This window comes from Zootoca vivipara, chromosome 2 (genome assembly GCF_963506605.1).
Source record: "Zootoca vivipara chromosome 2, rZooViv1.1, whole genome shotgun sequence".
Lineage (NCBI taxonomy): Eukaryota > Metazoa > Chordata > Lepidosauria > Squamata > Lacertidae > Zootoca > Zootoca vivipara.
Genome location: NC_083277.1, coordinates 84,232,121 through 84,250,165, shown reverse-complemented (window position 1 = coordinate 84,250,165; position 18,045 = coordinate 84,232,121). Strand labels below are relative to the sequence as shown.

The 18,045-nt window shown below is 44.1% G+C and overlaps 1 protein-coding gene across 7 annotated transcripts in view; it reads left to right on the top strand.

The window, feature by feature from the left end:
- The first annotated feature begins 1,828 nt into the window (after positions 1-1,828).
- Positions 1,829-18,045, top strand: part of BRD4 (bromodomain containing 4) — an 84,780-nt gene continuing 68,563 nt past the window's right edge. For 3 of the 7 annotated variants that reach the window (XM_060271775.1, XM_035104766.2, XM_035104762.2), the window contains exon 1: positions 1,829-2,029. The gene's annotated coding sequence lies outside the window, so the exon portion shown is untranslated. The other 4 variants (XM_060271774.1, XM_060271773.1, XM_035104764.2 and 1 more) reach the window with 4 other exon arrangements.

Here is an 18,045-nt window from a genome sequence, read left to right as displayed (position 1 = left end):
AGCAGCCCAAATGTTCTAAATGCCAAAGTAACATGGGTTTTGTTGTAAGCTGCCACTTTCCTTTGCATAAGATATAGCTGCTGACTGTAGTTTTAGTTTGGAAAGCAGCCCTAATGCTACCTTTCTTGAATTACGCAGAAGGTCATCCCATTTCTCTTATAAAGCTAGCAATACTTTTAACACAGTTCATAGGCAACCTTATGATCTTCTCCTGCTACTAAATGGCCACTGTTCTGTTTCCTATTAAATGTTTCTCACTGTCCACCACACATCCTATTACATGAGGAAGGCAGCTGGGAATTTTCCATTCATTTAATAGTTATTACAACAAGTAAGATGAACTGTGTTGTCTGAGGGTACTTGAATCCGTGCGATGGGGTGAGCTCCCATTGCTCTGTCACAGCTTCTGCCAACCTAGCAGTTTGAAAGCATATCAGTGCAAATAGGTACCGCTGCAGTGGGAAGGTAAATGGCGTTTCAATGCGCTCTGGCACTCCTTACGATGTCCTAAGAAGTGGTTTAGTCATGCTGGCCACATGACCCAGAAAGCTGTCTGTGGACAAACGCCAGCTCCCTCGGCCTGAAAGTGAGGTGAGCATCGCAGCTCATAGTTGCCTTTGACTGGAACTGTCCAGGGGTCCTTTACCTTACCTTTACCTTTAACTAAGGCTATGCTTAGATGTGCCTGTGTTTTTGTAAGTATCATTGACCTCCTGCTTCAGAATATGTGGAACAAAAGGAGTGCTGAACGATTGACCTGCTGAAAAGTCAAGCCTTCTCTTCCCCCACCCATATATATACATGAGAAATACCAAGTATAAAATAGATAGGGTTCTTTCCGATGTGCTTCCGCCTTAAAGGAATTTGCCCATGTCGCCATAGGCGCTGTGGATCGGATATGAGAGTTTAAGATCCAAGTCCTCTGCTCCAGTTGGTGAACAAAGGCTCCCTCTTTTCCTTTCCGGTCTGCTGAAAGAATACTGACCGAGCTGGGAAGAGCAAGGGCCTAGCTTATTCTGCGGAAGAGGTTCCCACTGAGTGTTGTTTTGTAGAGAAGAAACTGGTCCCCGTCGCCTTTTCCATTGTGTATTTAGCATCTTTTTCGGGACTGGTGGTGCACCAAGGGCTTGCTTTGGTCTGAAAGGCTGGTATATTCTATGTGTCATAGCGCCGCATTCCCATGCGTGCAACCGGGCAGAGTGAAGCGCCACAGAATTCCCAGCCCCGAGGAATAATATTTTATTATTGTTATTATCGAGCAGCAACAGCCCTAGAGCTCAAAAGTAACTCCGTCAGCCGACCAACAAGCAATAGAGCTATGTGACACGATGCTAGTCTTTGCTAAATGCTTTCGCGGGAAATTAATTGCCTGACTGTTGGCAGTAGCAAATTTATTCTCGGGGTCGGATTGGACCCGCTAGAGAGATCAGAAACGGGGATGTGGTACATTCTAACGAGCAAAGTTTGTTCTGTCACGTTTCCGGGAATGGGCGCGCGGGAGAAATGACTGGAGACAAGAGCGGCAGTTCCTATGTTATTCAAAGAGCAAGCAGCACCTTTGTGGGGCGGTAAGCCCCATCTCCCAAGCACCATCACTCGTTTACGAGGCGGTGGCGGTGGCGGCGGCGGCGACGCAGCAGCTCCCTTCCCTCTCCCGCTTGCCTCACGATACCCCCTCACGCGCCGTCTCCCTTGCGGGACTGAGAAGCGCTCCTCCTCGCGCCCGCTCGGAGGCTCCTCACTCGAAGGGGCGTGGCCGTGAGGTAAGGGAACCTTGGATTCGAAGTCCTGTGCCCTGCGCGAGGCGTGGCTTGTTGCGTGATGACGTAACGCGCTGCGTGGTGAGGTCAGTGCAGCCCCGCCGTTGCTGGTCCCGCTGCCCGTCGCTCTCTGCCCTGGTCTGTTCGCCGTGGTCCCGGACCCTCCCTACGGAGTGCGGCGCTTCCCCTTCACTCAGGGCTTTGCTGGATTTGGTCTGGTAGGAGGCTGGTGACAACGCGGCCTTCTCCGGCTCTCCGCCCGCCGTCAGGTAAGAGCTGGGCCGGGCCGGGAGAGGCTGCGGGGGTTGGTATTCTCCTTGTTCAGTTACGTTGTCTTGTCGGCGTAACCCGCATTGCGTAATGTGACCGTTGCGTCAGGCGACATACGCTTTTTGCGTCGAGGCCTATTGCGCAAAGGTTTTACGCGAGCCTCCTCAGCCTACGCCGCCTGGTGTCTCTGGTGTCCCGTGCCGCGTGAGCAGGGCAACTTTTCCCACCCCACTCCCCTCTACATTTTCGCGGTGGCCGGCTAAGTTTCACGGTGGGTTAATCGGGAACAAGATGTGGCTGGCTATTTCGCACGGTTACGCGGATTGCGTTAGGTGGTGTGGAAGGCTTATGGTGGCTACGGAGTTTCCGTAAGCGCTGCTTCGCTGCTCCCTTTAAGGGTACGTGATTGCCGTAAGTATGTCCGTGCCCTCCGCCTGTACCGCTATGAGGCCGGGGTGCGTTGTGGGCGGCCCCCGCGCCGCCCTTGCACATCGGGCCTTCCTCTCGCTGAGGCGCATTTTCGAAGCGGCGATGGGCCTTCCCGCCGAGGGCGCCCGGATCCCGTGCGCGGGTGGCGCAGTAAGCGAACCTGGGCGGGGCGGGTGCTGATGGTACTTCCTGCCGCCGCCATTTTGTCATCGAGCAGGAGGGGGAAGCGGCGGTAGTAGCGGCCGCGGCTCCGGTAGGGAGAGCGGCGGCGCTGGCGAGAGGGAAGCAGCGGCGGCGGCGCTAGCGGAGGTGGCGCTGTGAGAGGGCGCCGGTCTGACCGGCTCCTCGGAGCAGGGCGCGCGCGAGTCAGGCGACTCCGCCTCTCCGCTCCGTGCCCTGCCTGCCAAAGGTTGCGGTTCCTGTAGGCCTGGCTCGACCGCTACTCCTGCCCGGCGCCGCCCCCACCTGGCTTCCCCCGTGACCGGGTCTGGCCGTGCCTTGGCCGCCTGCGAGTTGGGGGGGGGGCGGTCTGTGCCGGCTGGTCTCCTGGCTCGGGACCGGCACGTTTATTGGCTTCCTGTTGTGTAGCCGGATAGCGAAAGGCCCGGAGGATGCGCGGCAAGCGGCGTCCCGCCTAACAAGGCCGCAGTTGGCAACGGTGTGCAGAGGCAGCAGCGGATCTTTCGCTTGCGACCCGATTCGGAGCGTTGCCGGGGGCCAATTCCTTAACTGCCCGATTTAAGTACGTACAAACGGCTGCGCGCTGTTTGTGCTTCTGTGAGGACCACACGTAATGGCTTTTTCTCCCTTCCCAACCTTTGCCCCCGCAGTCAATAAATCAACAAAAGACTTAAAGCGGTGCCATGTAGTTCAGTTGGATCCAACGGTAGATGTGGATTATAACGCAGATATCTGACGGTTAGTCCAGTATAAACCCTTCACTTAATATGAGGAGCCTTTAGTGGGGTGGAGTTTGGAGGCTGCATTCTTAGCAGGTCTGGAAACCTTCAGTAGGTAGAAGTGGATCATGATTAGAACAGGCTACCGTTTGTTAGAACAACTGCAAAACTGAAATTTTTTATTTAGTCGACAGTTGCCACTTAGTAGTAACATAAGTGGATATTTAGTAATTGTGTGTGGTGATAATGGGTTTTTTATAGATGGGTCCTTACATAATGTTGGATGCTTTTTGTAAGTGTTCATATACATAGTGCGTGTTATGATAAAATCAGTGGTCATCCTTGCTTTTTTATAGCTGAATTGCTTGTCTTATTGCAATTTTAATTTTAGCTAATAAAGTTTATAATAATCTCCAAAAGATTTTGATCAACGTTGCCAGTAGGCTTCTTTGGGGGCAAAGTGATTATTCACCTTAAGTTATACAGTTGCAGTAGTGAAATAGGGACTAAGTCTGAAAATGCTAAATTGCACATTTCAAGTTTAAGGCTGCAGTCCAAACTCAACGTACTTGGGAGTAAACCACACTGAATTCAGTGGAACTTCTGAATAAACAAGCTTAGAATTGTGCTGTACAGTAAATCAGTGTGGATATAGCATGCAACCTATTACAAAGGCAAAGTCTTATACCACCTGACCTGCAGTTGTTTTTATTACTCTGTAATGATGGTAATTTCCCCTCTTGGTTTCTTGCAGAGGATTTTTTTTTTCCTGAGAAGGCATTTGCCACTGCTTTAGTAAAGTTGGAACTGAACAAGAACAGTTTATCACAATTTAATTAATACCCCTCTGGTCCCAACAGCTGCAATAATCCCATCAACTCTATGGAGTCGGGGCTCAGATATGTTATTGAAGCAGACAGTTATCCCTGTATTGTGACCTCCTGGCTCTTGTGTAGTGCTTCCTGATTCTTTATCCCTTCTCTCACCTGCAGCAGATTATAATACTTGTGGGGTGAATTAGTATCTATGGGACAGTCAAATAAGTTTGTTTGCTTTCAGAAGTACCTTTTATGCCTTGCGTTATACCAGTGGTTGCAGGCTGCTGAATAGGTTGCTCAAAGTGAACCTGCTGCCCCAGGACCATGTAATGATGATGTGGAAGGAAATTACTTGCTTCCATGGGGAGGAAATATTTATGGAGTGTTTGGATTGGCCACTAGTGATTTTTGCTTATGGTTGTTAGACTTTAAAATTGCATCTGAACTCCATGGAGCATGCAGCTATGCATGAGGAACAGCTTAAACTAGCATCACAGTAAAACATTTCTTATGGTCACAGTTTGTTTCACAGTACAGTACATGAAATTTCACTATGGCTTTGCCTACACAAGATGGTGAGTTGTATAGCTACAGAAATCCAGCTAATCAAAGGTTGTATTGCCTTTGATATTATTGTGCATCAGCCAAAGGCTGTTTCATACACATTTTTTTTCCTTCAGAAGTGTAGAAATGGGATACATTTTCTTTTATAAAAACTGCCCATTTTGCTTCATAAACACTTGCTTATATTTTTTTTGTATATTTTCAAGAATGCATAAAGCGGTGATTTCTGAAAGTCAAAAGTGTACGTGTTTCGTCAGTATGTCCATGTAGGAAAAATATAATACACGAAGTGGACATGATATAGGTGAAGCAGTGTTTGAAACTCCCATTGTTCTAGGCGTATTTTGTGACGGAATTTCATTAGTGCAAGCAGTTTCTGAGCTCTGGGTACAGTACTGCGCCTGAGATTTCAAATTAAAACTATAGAGTGGAAGGAAAGGAGGACCTTTTTCTGCCTCCCCACTTCCAGCTACTCTATGAAGACTGGAGAAGAGACCCTCTTAAGAATATTAGGGAGGTGGGCAGGGGGAGGACTCTACCGTGTGAAAAATGAACATAATATTTTAGCTGAAGTTCATTCATTTTAGTTTTGTATTCTTGATGTAAAAAAGCACACCTAGACATTCCATTGTTGCGCCCATAACCTTAGTTTAAGGAGCCTTTTAGTTCCTAGCTTTCATGTCTCAGTTTCTAACACTGAGGTGAATGTGCTTGCCAGTGGATTCAAATCTACAATTTCTTGTATTTCCCACCTCCCTAGGTTAAATCATTTAGTTATTATTTCCTTTATTTATTTGAGGTTTCACTTGGTTGTCTAATGGTCAGCAATGGGGGTTGTAGTTCAACAATATATGGAGGGCATCACGTTGGCTATTTTTAGTTTCATGCAAAGGGCTGGTAGTGAGGCAGTGATACAATTGAAGCTCTTTTGAGTTCTTATATGCAGGTAGGGATGTAGTTCAGTCTGCATTAGCAGCATTTTAGGAATTTGCTGGCGTGTGGAAGTGTGTCTAAAGCGCATCCTTTTGACATGCCGATTTATTATGGAATTTGTTGTCATTTTGCATTTTTCTTTTGTCAACTGGCCTGGGATCTTTGGATGAAGGGCAGTATACAAACGTAATAGATAATAATTATAATACAGTAATGCTATAGTTTGTACAAAAAAAATCCTTCCAGTAGCACCTTAGAGACCAACTAAGTTTGTCATAGGTATGAGCTTTTGTGTGCATGCACACTTCTTCAGATACACAGCTGTATACCTGTAACTAGCTATACCTGTAACTAGCTATAGTTTGTATTCAGTTCACATAATAATAAATTGAACTCTGCTGTTTTTAGTGTAGCCCTCTTAAATATCATTGGTTTGAAGGAGACCCTTACTGATTGTGCTCATACCCCTCTGATGGCACATGCAGCCATAACTCTAGGAGTCTTCAGAACAGGTGGTCTACTGTAGTACTGTTCTGGCAGAACGTATGGTTACTTAAGAGTGTAAATTCTCTTTCCTTCCTACCAGTTGTATAGCTTTATGTGGAACTTAGTGGTGGTCTTAGGAATATGGATTTTTTACTTAATGTATTTGAGTTTGTCAAACTCTATGCACTAGACCCGCAACTTACATGTGATTTACTTATACGATTGCAGCTTTGTGTGGGTGCTGAGAAAATAAATAAATAAATAAATGGACGGGAAAGGAGAATTTTCTTGAATCTGCAGCGGTTTAAATATTTAAGTATCCAGGTTGAATCAGCAAGGCACCTGGGGCATTCCAATTCTTACCTTATGATTAAATAGCAATGTCCCAGTCTGGTATGATCATGAGAACTAAGCATGGTACATTCCCACACAAGGCATTTCCACCCAGTTCTCTTGTTTAAGGGGTTTTGTTTTTTAAGTTGTTCCCAAAATTATCAGGGTTTTTTAAAAAATGAGTGAAATGTGTTTTAAGACAAATATTTACTCAGTTTGTATTATGAAGACACATTTCTGCATAGAGTGTGCTACACTTTCATGTACTGTACAGTGATACCTCGGGTTACAGACGCTTCAGGTTACAGACTCCTCTAACCTAGAAATAGTACCTCAGGTTAAGAACTTTGCTTCAGGATGAGAACAGAAATTGTGCTCTGGCGGCGTGGCGGCAGCAGGAGGCCCCATTAGCTAAAGTGGTACCTCAGGTTAAGAACGGACCTCCAGAACAAATTAAGTTCTTTTCCTGAGGTACCACTGTACTACAAATGGTCGTCTTTGCTTGTGAAATGCTGCTTACTTCTGGTAACCTTTGAAATAGTGTGGAGATAAGTAGAAGGAAATATCCTGCAGTAGCTGTCATTTTGACATGACCTCTGCCTTGTGACTGTCCTTTTCACTTCTCACTTCAGACCAGGCATAGGCAAGCTCCGGCCCTCCAGATGTTTGGGACTACAATTCCCATCATTCCTGACCACTGGTCCTGTTAGTTAGGGATGATGGGAATTGTAGTCCCAAACATCTTTGCTTGTGCCTGCTTCAAACCAGAAAGGTGTATTCACACCTAAGGTTAAACCTTAGTAAATGATTAACTGTGGTTTAATGTATGTCTGTATGGGGGATGTTGGGGGAGGAGTAGTACCTCTGGTGGGAGACATGTCGTCCTCCTTCTGGAGTAGTTTGTCCACCTTTGGTCTTCACCCTGCACTCAGTTTTCACCAGTGGCTCCTAGAAGCTGTCAACATGCGGCGGCAGCTGCTTCCCGGGAACTGCTTTGATTGGCTGGCTAAACCTGGTGAGGGTAGCTGATGTGTCTCAATTCTTAGGTGAATTAGGGACTTTCCCTACATGTGAATTGAATGGACAAAATCAGGAGTGGGTACAGTGGTCAAGAATGCAGTTTCTGCACCTGCTGTAGAGGCGAGTGAGGGGCAGATGGGGCTTTTCAACCTGGGAAGGTAGCCTGTTTCAGAGAAGGAAAAAGGATCATAAAGCTCTGCTGCCTTGCGGGAGAAAAAAACCCTAAAGAGTATATCCTACCCAAATCCAGGCAGTTGGATGGTGCTTTGTATACCTCCTTCTGTCAACTCCTGCAGCTAAGCTATTGCTCTGCTTTCCTGTGGACCATATCAGCAAGGCTGCAATTTGCGGGGGGGGGGGGTGTCTTGCCTTCTGGGCAGCCCAGCCCAGGATCTCCATACACACTGCCCAGGCTTGCACCCTGAGGAGATCACTTTGGTGCTGCTAACAAAGTGGTTTGACGTCACTAGTAGCATGCTAGTGGAGACTGTTTGCTCTCATGTTCCTAATCATGACTCTGGCAGCAATAAAAACAAGCTTTTGCTTCTTGTGTTGTCTAAACCCGCGGTCTTAGTTCGTTTCCCCCAAACACACCATGAACAGTAAGCTAGGAACAAACTCTGCTATCACTTGAACTTTGTGCAAACCACAAGCCCTGGATTAGACAACACAATAGGCCAAGATTTGTGGTTTGTTGTTCCTAGTGTGGGGAGGAGCAAAATAGGAATCTTGAGCACCATGCACCAGCATTAAGTGTAGCATAATGTGAAACACAAACCAGGTCATACACTGCTACAAAACTCGTATTTATCTTTTTGAGGCTCCATCTCTGTGTGTACTTACCTGGAAGCAAGCCGTAATCAAATGGCAGTCTTAATTCTGAGTAATCATGTATGCCTATTAATTTTCTTCAGTATACCAAACAGCACACTTTTATATGCTAAAGGATACATTTTTATTTTGCTAAAGGAGTCAAATAACATCAATTGTTCTGGACATTGTACATTTCTAGGAAGGAAAAGTAGAGGTGGAAATGAGAATGAGGAAAGCATCAGGAAGCAACCTCAGTCTAGGTAATAGTCAGAAGAAGTAGCAGATGAGGAGAACTGGGAAAGGAAAGTGGGAGAGACTGGCTGAGCAGTCATTCAGATGATCTTGCCAGGACACAAAGGTTTGAGCAGTAAGTTGTTCCAGGAATTGCGGGGGGAATTGCAGTAGTTAGACCGGGGTAGGCAACCAAAGACCATGGGGCTGGATGCAGCCCAATCACCTTCTCAATCCGGCCCACAGACGGTCTGGGAATCAGCATGTTTTTTAATGAGTAGAATGTGTCCTTTTATTTAAGATGCATCTCTGGGTTATTTCTGGGGCATAGGAATTCGTGAACAACATTACACTTAATTGTTGTAGATTGCCTTCACTTACCCCACCCCACTGCCCTGCTCACAGTTGTGAAGAATATTTTAACATTATGAATGGTCTGTCAACATTAAGAAAAATAGGTATCAATCAGTCCATATATGTGGACTGTCTCTGGATAAAGTAACTTCTTTCATTTCTCAGCGTTCTTAACCTAGTGCAAGGTTGTCATCTGAACTAGCCAGATGTTTAACAGATAATCACAGTCAACCCATCATTTGAAAAAGAAAAGAAAAAAGACTTCAGAGCCACCTTGGCCAAAAATGGCACCTAGACATTTCATTTTGGCGACTGAAATTGAAACTTTGGTTTAATGAGCTTATATACCCAGTAGGGTGGGTCATAAAAAACTTTTTGGGGAAAATGTTTCCTCCCTTGATCTTATATCAGGCGTATGGTATAAACATAGTCAAATTTCAAATTTGGGACAATTCGGTTAATATTTAGACCCTGCTCCTACAGATTGAAATTTTGCCTCACTACGAGTGATGAAAACATAGGAATTTGACTCATTTATTCTCGGTATGTTAAATTGTGAACTAATAAACATAAATTTTAGATTTTATGTAGAACAATAATAGTTGCATACTATTATTTTATGCAATATTTATTTATTTAAGATAAAACATGTTGATAATTTACATGAAAAACCAATGGTTTTGAACAAATTATATGGAACAATGAAGCAAACGGTGTACTAAACAAGTAAACATAAACAATAAACAATAAAACACCACTCATTATGTGTTGCGTCAAAACATCACATTATACTTAATTACTTAGGTATAATAATAATAATAATAATAATAATAATAATAATAATTTATTATTTATACCCCGCCCATCTGGCCGGTATAAATTGTACTAAATGCTTTAGTTTACGTGCCTTTCTTTTCCTGGTGATTTTTATTATTATTCATATTTTTCATTTCAACACTGCTTCATATTTTAAAGAACAAATCTCAAAACAGTTTACAACACATTAAAACATAAAATAAAACAATCCAGAATAAAACAGATTCAAGCTTCCAGGAAAATATTTCAGATCCTTTTCTAAGTGACATTTTCCTTTCCCCATTCGCCCATCTGGCATCCAGAGATCTCCACATGGTCGCAATTGGACACAATGCAAGTCGCAAAACTCACCTGGCTCATTTCTAACACTAGTTTAAAAGTATAAAATAAATAGTAGGAACATCATAAGACCCTGCTGGATAAGGCAGTGATCCATCCAGCATCCTGTTCTCACAGTAATCATACCAGATGCCTGGAGCCCACAAGCAAGATTTGAGCCCAAGAACACACTCCCCTCCCAAGGTTTCTAGCAACTGGTATTTGGAAGCATATTGCCTCATGGCGGCAAAACAGGGGCTAGAATCTTAAGTTATGGGGCCTAGTTATTTAAAAGCCTGTGTTTGCCAATATATTTTAAAATCGGGGTGCAAAGTATTTCTGATGCCTTCTGTTCAATTCCTTTCTTTCTCTGTGAAATCAGAGTGCAAGGTCCTTTTCTGATGGAGATGCTATGTCCAGAAAGCAAAGAAATGTGTTGGAATGCAGCATGGCTTTACAGAGAACTGAATGATGACTTAGAAAGACTTGAGAATCGTGAAATATAAATAACAACAATGCTTGTCTTCCTTGCAGGCAACTGAATCTGGTTTTATACTCATATTATCAAGTCATCTACTGAATGTGTCTGAGATTGTAGCAGGGTAGGCTAGCAACTACCATTGTTTTTCCCTGTTTATAAATGGTTTTGTGCTGCCTGTCTTTATTTGCCTCTTCATCTGCAGACTTACCTCAGAAACCTACATCCTTTGCTTTCCTTCTGTTCAGGTGTAATCCATCCCTGTGGCCATGTTAATGAAATGCTCATCGAATACTTACAGACTGTTGCATAATTTTTGCTTTGAAATAAATGAATCCTTGTATAATGAGCAGAGTTTTTGTTGCTGCTTGCCAAGAAGTATAAAGAACATGTCCATGCTTCTCAAGAGTTCTGCACTATTACTCAGCTTTTTCCAGCCAGTATCCATGCTGTTTGTTTACTTCCATGCCCACATTCATTCTTGAATAGTTGTTAAGCATATTGGTACCGGTATCAGTTCCCAATATAAAGCATGCTGGTTTGATGCGAGAATGAAATTTGGATTAATGGCTATTCAAATCTCAGTGGTATTTAAAGCCTGCTATGTGGGTGGTGCTGTGGTTTAAATCACAGAGCCTAGCCCTAGGGCTTGCCGATCAGAAGGTCGGCAGTTCGAATCCCTGCGACAGGGTGAGCTCCTGATGCTCGGTCCCAGCTCCTGCCAACCTAGCAGTTCGAAAGCACGTCAAAGTGCAAGTAAACACGGGAAGGTAAACGGCATTTCCGTGTACTGCTCTGGTTCGCCAGAAGCAGCTTAGTCATGGTGGCCACATGACCTGGAAGCTGTACGCCGGCTCCCTCAGCCAGTAAAGTGAGATGAGCGCCGCAACCCCAGAGTCGTTCGCGACTGGACCTAATAGTCAGGGGTCCCTTTACCTTTACCTTTATGCTATACTAGCTGCTGTGAAGTGGCTTCCATCTATGCAGCTCTACAGGGCTGGGCGTGCCTTGTGCTTCTATGCTGCTGCACAAATCATGGCCCCCTTGCTGAGGTCCTCCATCGTCACAGTTAGAGGTATATTTCACTGTGCTGCAGCCTTTCCAAAGGCCACCCAAATGGTACTCACAGACCATGGTTTAAAAACCTCTGTCTTAGTCCATAGTTAATACCAGTACCATTTCCACTGTGTGTATTTCTCAATCTTGCACACTGGGATAAGTGAATTGTTTTAAGAGGCAAGCAGTGTAGTTGACATCATAGAATCGTAAGAATTGTAGTGCTGGTAGGGAGTCCAGTGTTCGAAATTAGGCAGGCACGTTTTGCAACTGGTGCGAGTCCAGTAGTGACCATATGGAGATCTGTGGATGCCAGGTTGGCGACTGGGGAAAGCAAAATATCACTTAGAGAAGGACCTACGTTGGCTCCCAGTATGTTTCCAAGCACAAAATTCAAAGTGTTGGTGCTGACCTTTAAAGTTCTAAACGGCCTCAGCCCAGTATACCTGAAGGAGTGTCTCCACTCCTATTGTTCAACCCAGGCACTGAGGTCCAGCACTGAGGACCTTCTGGCGGTTCCCTCACTGCAAGAAGCAAAGTTACAGGGAACCAGGCAGAGGGCCTTCTCGGTAGTGGCGCCCACCCTGTGGAATGCCCACCTATCAGATGTCAAAGAAATAAACAACTATATGACATTTTGAAGACATCTGAAGGCAGCCATGTTTAGGGAAGTTTTTAATGACTGATGTTTTAATGTATTTTTGATTTTTTGTTGGAAGCTGCCCAGAGTGGCTGGGGAAACCCAGCTAGAGCGGGGTAGAAATATTACATTATTATTATTATTATTATTATTATTGGAAATATTTTTCTTGGAGGTTGAGTTAGTTTTATTCTGGATTGTTTTATTTGATGTTTTAATATGTTGTAAACCACTTTGAGATTTGTTCCTCAAAATACAAAGCGGTATAGAAATGGAATTAATCAAAATCATCATCCCATCGAGGGGGAACAGCGCCTAGACATTCCATTGTGGCGACTACAGCCCAGATTTAAGCTGCCTTTTGGCAATTAGGTTATGTATCTGAGTTTCTAACACTGGAAGGGACCCCAAGGGTCATCTAGTTCAATCCTCTGGTGAAAAGACCATTGTGGCAACTGTAAGCTAGATTTAAGGTGCCATTTGGTGCCTAGCTTATATATCTGAGTTTCTAACACTGACAGTAGCCCACTTTTACCTTCTCCCAGAGCTTGATTGGGCACCCTCTTTGTCTGCATTTCCATTTCAAAATTATAAGGAATAACGTCAAGTTGCTGAATATTTTTTGTTTCAAATGGGGTAACGTCAAAATTTAATCTTGTTACATGAACAAGTTAATAAATTGTGTGTTTTATTAGTATATTGTGTATCTGATTAGTGCTTTAATACATACTTCAGTTGCCTTTTGGGCATGGGTCTAAAAAGTATGGCTGAATCTTGTAGGCAAGTGTTAGTTTCCACCAGCCAGCTGTGAAGTTGAGTCCCACCATGCTAGCACACCAATAGCATTGCTACTACATACACAGCATTTTATACTTGTTTTAGAACTATAGGAAAATGAAGTGTTAAGATGACAATATTAGCACTATCTGTAGCTATTTGTGATACCATACCTGAGGTAGTGATGCAATCTATTCATTTTTGTTTCTAACATTTCCTCCCCTCCTGCTACAGATAATTGCTGCTTTCCATGCTCTATTTGGTGGAAAGTATTTGAGTTTGACTTTTGCATGGCCAGTATGTCTGAAATTGTGCCATGATTTCCTTTGTGGAAGTAGCTAACATACAACATAATAAATTGAGAGGGTCGGTCAGTTCAGGTGTGTGACTGCTTATTACTTACTTAACCATGCAGTCAGATGGAATAGTCTGTCTGCTCCCTGATTCTGGAGTATTTATTCTCACTCCACTCCCAGGCTTAATCATAGTTACCCGTTATATTAGCAGCCATGCTAATTACAGTTAGAGCTAACATAGGTTCCCACTTAAGCCATGATCTGAAACAGCATTTTGGAACTCGTTAAGTGGTATCTTTGGATGGCCCTGACAATGGTTTAACTCAGCATGTGAAATGCATGTCAAAAGGAAGGAAGTACTCAATCCCATGGTTAAACAATTGGGAAAATTTCAAAGTAGTCTCATAACATTAATTTGGCACTTGGATTAAAATTTTAAAAATCTCATCTGTTTGAATTTTCTTTATAGCTAAAACTAGAATAATAATAATAAATAATAATAGTCATAGCAACAACAACATAGCTGTCTGTCATTGGTAGCTCTTTCTTTTGGGGGAATTCACTAGTATATCAGATAATAGCAAATGTTCAGTAACCATTCATTTTGTTCGTATGTAATTTAGCATAACATTCCCCTAGTTAAAACTAGAATACTTGCAGGCCAATTATTATTTTTTTATATTTGCCTTAGTTATCTCACTTTGAAAAACATGAAATGGGGAGGTTTCAGTTTCTTTTAACAGATCATGGACTCTCCCTACTTCTTTAGATACTCCCTGAGGTGATTATTTCTTCTTCCTAACAAGATAGAACATTATTATCTGTAACTACACCTGCAAAGCTGTCTGCTGCTTTTATTTGATGGCTAGGTGGAATAGGTCAGTAGGAAACTGAGTGAAGCAATTGATGGGTTGCATCCACCCTGTGACTGTTTTGGTGATTTTTTTAGATTTTTGGGAAGTTGAAGAACATGAAACAGATGGAGGACTGAGTGTAAGTGGTGGAAAAGTCAAACTAAATCTGACAGAGCATACCACAGAACATGCATGTATACCAGTGAGGGTGTGGTGATGATGCGGAATCCAGCGTTTCACAAATAGAATTCCATTTGCACAGTGGGGACATAATCTTTCAACATCAACAGAAGTAAAGTGTCTAAATCAGCCTTTCTCAACCTTGGGTCCCCAGATGTTTTTGGCCTACAACTCCCATCATCCCTGACCACTGGTCCTGTGAGCTAGGGATCATAGGAGTTGTAGGCCAAAAACATCTGGGGGCCCAAGGTTGAGAAACACTGGTCTAAATCAAGGGAAGTCATAGTCCCACTGTGCAGTCGTATCTTGGAAGTCAAATAGAATCTGTTCCGGAAGTCTGTTCGACTTCCAAAACATTTGAAAATCAAAGCACAGCTTCTGATTGGCTGCAGGAAGCTCCTGTATCCAGTCGGAAGCCACAGAAGCCCCGTTGGACGTTCGGCTTCCAAAAATAGTTCGCAAACAGGAACAGTCACTTCTGGGTTTGCGGCATTTCGGAGCCAAAATGTTCGAGAACTAAGCTGTTCAAAAACCAAGGTTAGACCACACCTGGAGTACTGTGTACCGTTCTGAGTGCCACAATTTAAGGAGGATATTGATTAGCTGAAATGTGTGCAGAGGAAGGCAACCAAGATGATCAAGGGTCTGGGAACAAAGCTCTATGAGGAATGGTTGATGGTGTTGGGTATCTTTAGCCTGGATAACAGGAGACAGAGAGGAGATATGGCCATCAAATATCTAAGGGACTGTCACATGGAAGTTGGAGCGAGCTTGTTTTCTCCTGCTACGCAGGGTAGGACCAAAACCATTAGCTTCGAGTTACAAGAAAGCAGATTCTAGCTCAACATCAGAAGGAACTTTCTGACAGTAAGAGCTGTTTGACAGTGGAATGGACTACCTTGGAAGGTGGTGGACTCTCCTTCATGTTGAGATTGGATGGCCATCTGTCATGGGTGCTTTAGTTAAGATTCCTGCATTGCAGGGGGTTGAACTAGAGGACCCTCTGGATCCCTTCAAACTCTACAATTCTATGATTCTGTCATTCTTTCTTTCCTTGTCCCTGCCTCTCCCCCAGATCTTTTTCCTGAGTAGATTTTGAGGGTGCAAGACAGTTGCAGGGGGAGGAAAGAAAGGCGAAGTCTGGTTGTGGGAGTGGAAATCTATTCAGCTTACTGTATATTCCTGCGTATAAGACTACTTTTTAACCCAGGAAAATCTTCTCAAAAGTCGGGGGTTGTCTTATACGCCAGGTCATATTTCTTATACGGCGAGTATACCCCAAACTCTATATTTTAACTGGAAAAGTTGGAGGTCGTCTTATACGCCCAGTCGTCTTATACGCCGGAATATGTTCAAAGCAACCCGTGATGGACACCAGCTGAGTTTGTTCTAATGGATCTGTTATAAGTGGTGAATGACCCTATTACAGTGGAACCTCTACTCACGACCACAATCCGTTCTGGAGGCCTGTCCTTATGGTGAAACGGGTCGCTGGTAGAAGCGCTGTTGTGCGCAGGCACATTCGGCGGCACGCCACTTCTGGGCATTTGCGACGGCGGCAGCTGCTTCTGCACATGCGCAAATCGTGGCAAACCCAGTGTTTACTTCTGGGTTTGCCACGGTCACGACTTGGAACGGGCCTAAGTAGAGTGGGACATAAGTAGAGGTTCTACTGTATAATCTGGGCTTGTCCACCCAGACAGAAAATCTGGCTGCTTGACCTTTTTAGGCCCATTCAGCAGGCCATTTGTTGCCCATGAGCTATGTGGAGTTGGTATCACGGCAGTTTGTCAGCTTTGTGGAGAAACGGAGGGGGGGGGATCTGTCTGAGGAGAGAAGGAGCAATGAGGACTTCTCTGTTTGCTCAGCATATGAGTGTTTCTGTATGTTGTGGGGTTGTTCCAAGTATGTGGTGTGTGTGTATTAAGAGTAAGATATGTATTGTGTGTGGGAATATGTGGGAATTCATGTGGCGGGGGAGCAACAGTGCATGTATTTCTCATTCTGTGTTATTCCACACCCCATGTTAGAAACCACAGGAGGCGTGAGTGTTCTGACAGGAAGAGCTGCTTGGCAGTGGAACAGACTCCCACAAGAGGTGGTGGACTCTCCTTCCTTGGAGGTTTTTAAGTAGAGGTTGGATGGTCATCTGTTATGGATGCTTTAGCTGAGATTCCTGCATTCCAGGGTGTTGGACAAGATGACCCTTGGATCCCTCCAACTCTTAAGATTCTATGATTCCTGTGTGCAAATTGTCATTGCGAGTTTCCCACAGGCCTTTGTTTGGCCACAGGAAGCTGGACTAGATGGGTAATTGACCTGATTCAGCAGGCTCTTCTTATGATCCAATGTTCAAGTAAGGCTACTGTGTTCATTATTTGGGGTGTAGATGCATATAGCTGGCCCCTGTTATTAATGAATAAAAAATAATGGGTGAATCAAGTAAGGATTCTACTCATTGTGTGAGCAGAATGGCTTTTGCTCATTGACGGAACTTCCACCACCCCCATTGTTTCCAGATGTGCTCTTGAGGGTTGGGAAACCTCCAGAGCACTGAGAGCACATTTTGAGGCTGCAGGAGCATGGGGGTGGGTGGGAGGGAAAGTTCCTAATGGGAGCAGAAGTTGTTCTGTTTGCACAATAGCTTAGTAGGTTACCACCCTAGAATTTTTCCTCAGAAGTCCTGGTTTTGGGCATTTTCAGGTTTATGCATATTGGTTGATTAAAAATGTGAATATTTATAGATTAAAATTTCTTTGAGTTGATATCATACGGTATCTACTTGAGTCTAATGTGCTATTGAATCTAATGCGCACCTTAATTTTTGGAACGTAATTTGGCCAAAAAAGTGAGCATTAGATTTGAGTAAATACTATCCAATTTGTAACCTAATTCTTGCTTCCAGTAAGCTCATTTGTCATTAATATCCATAGGTGAGTTTTGCATTGGGGTAAATGTAAATTGGGGTAAATGATGGGATGCGGGTGGCGCTGTGGGTTAAACCACAGAGCCTAGGGCTTGCCAATCAGAAGGTCAGCAGTTCGAATCCCTGCGATGGGGTGAGCTCCCATTGCTCGGTCCCAGCTCCTGCCAACCTAGCAGTTCGAAAGCACGTCAAAGTGCAAGTAGATAAATACGTACTGCTATAGCAGGAAAGTAAATGGCGTTTCCGTGTGCTGCTCTGATTCACCAGAAGCGGCTTTGTCATGCTGGCCACATGACCTGGAAGCTGTACGCCTGCTCCCTCGGCCAATAACGTGAGATGAGCGCCGCAACCCCGGAGTCGGTCACAACTGGACCTAATGGTCAGGGGTCCCTTTACCTTTAAATGTTGATGATATGTTCCTGTAAAATGGGGGGAAAGCCTGGGATTTTGAGTCAAGTCATATTTTAATAGTGTGTATTCTTTCTCACACAATCACAGTGGAGGTATCTCTGAAGGGCATAACAGAATTCTGCTTTACATCTTTCCTTTTTAATGTGTGCCACTGTTAGGAATTCAAGTAGAGGAGTGAAGGAGTGGACAGGAGATAGGAGGCACACACAGAGACCTCTCATTGACTGTAATGCTTAGCACCTCTCTTCCATTGTGTATGGAAGTGTGGGCAGGCAGAACGCTCTGTTACAGCCTGTGGATGGAGCTTGCCCTCCGTTTCTGAAAGTCCATAAAGGCTTTCTAAAAAAACGCTTAGTATTCTCTTTCTTCTGTAAAACAGTACA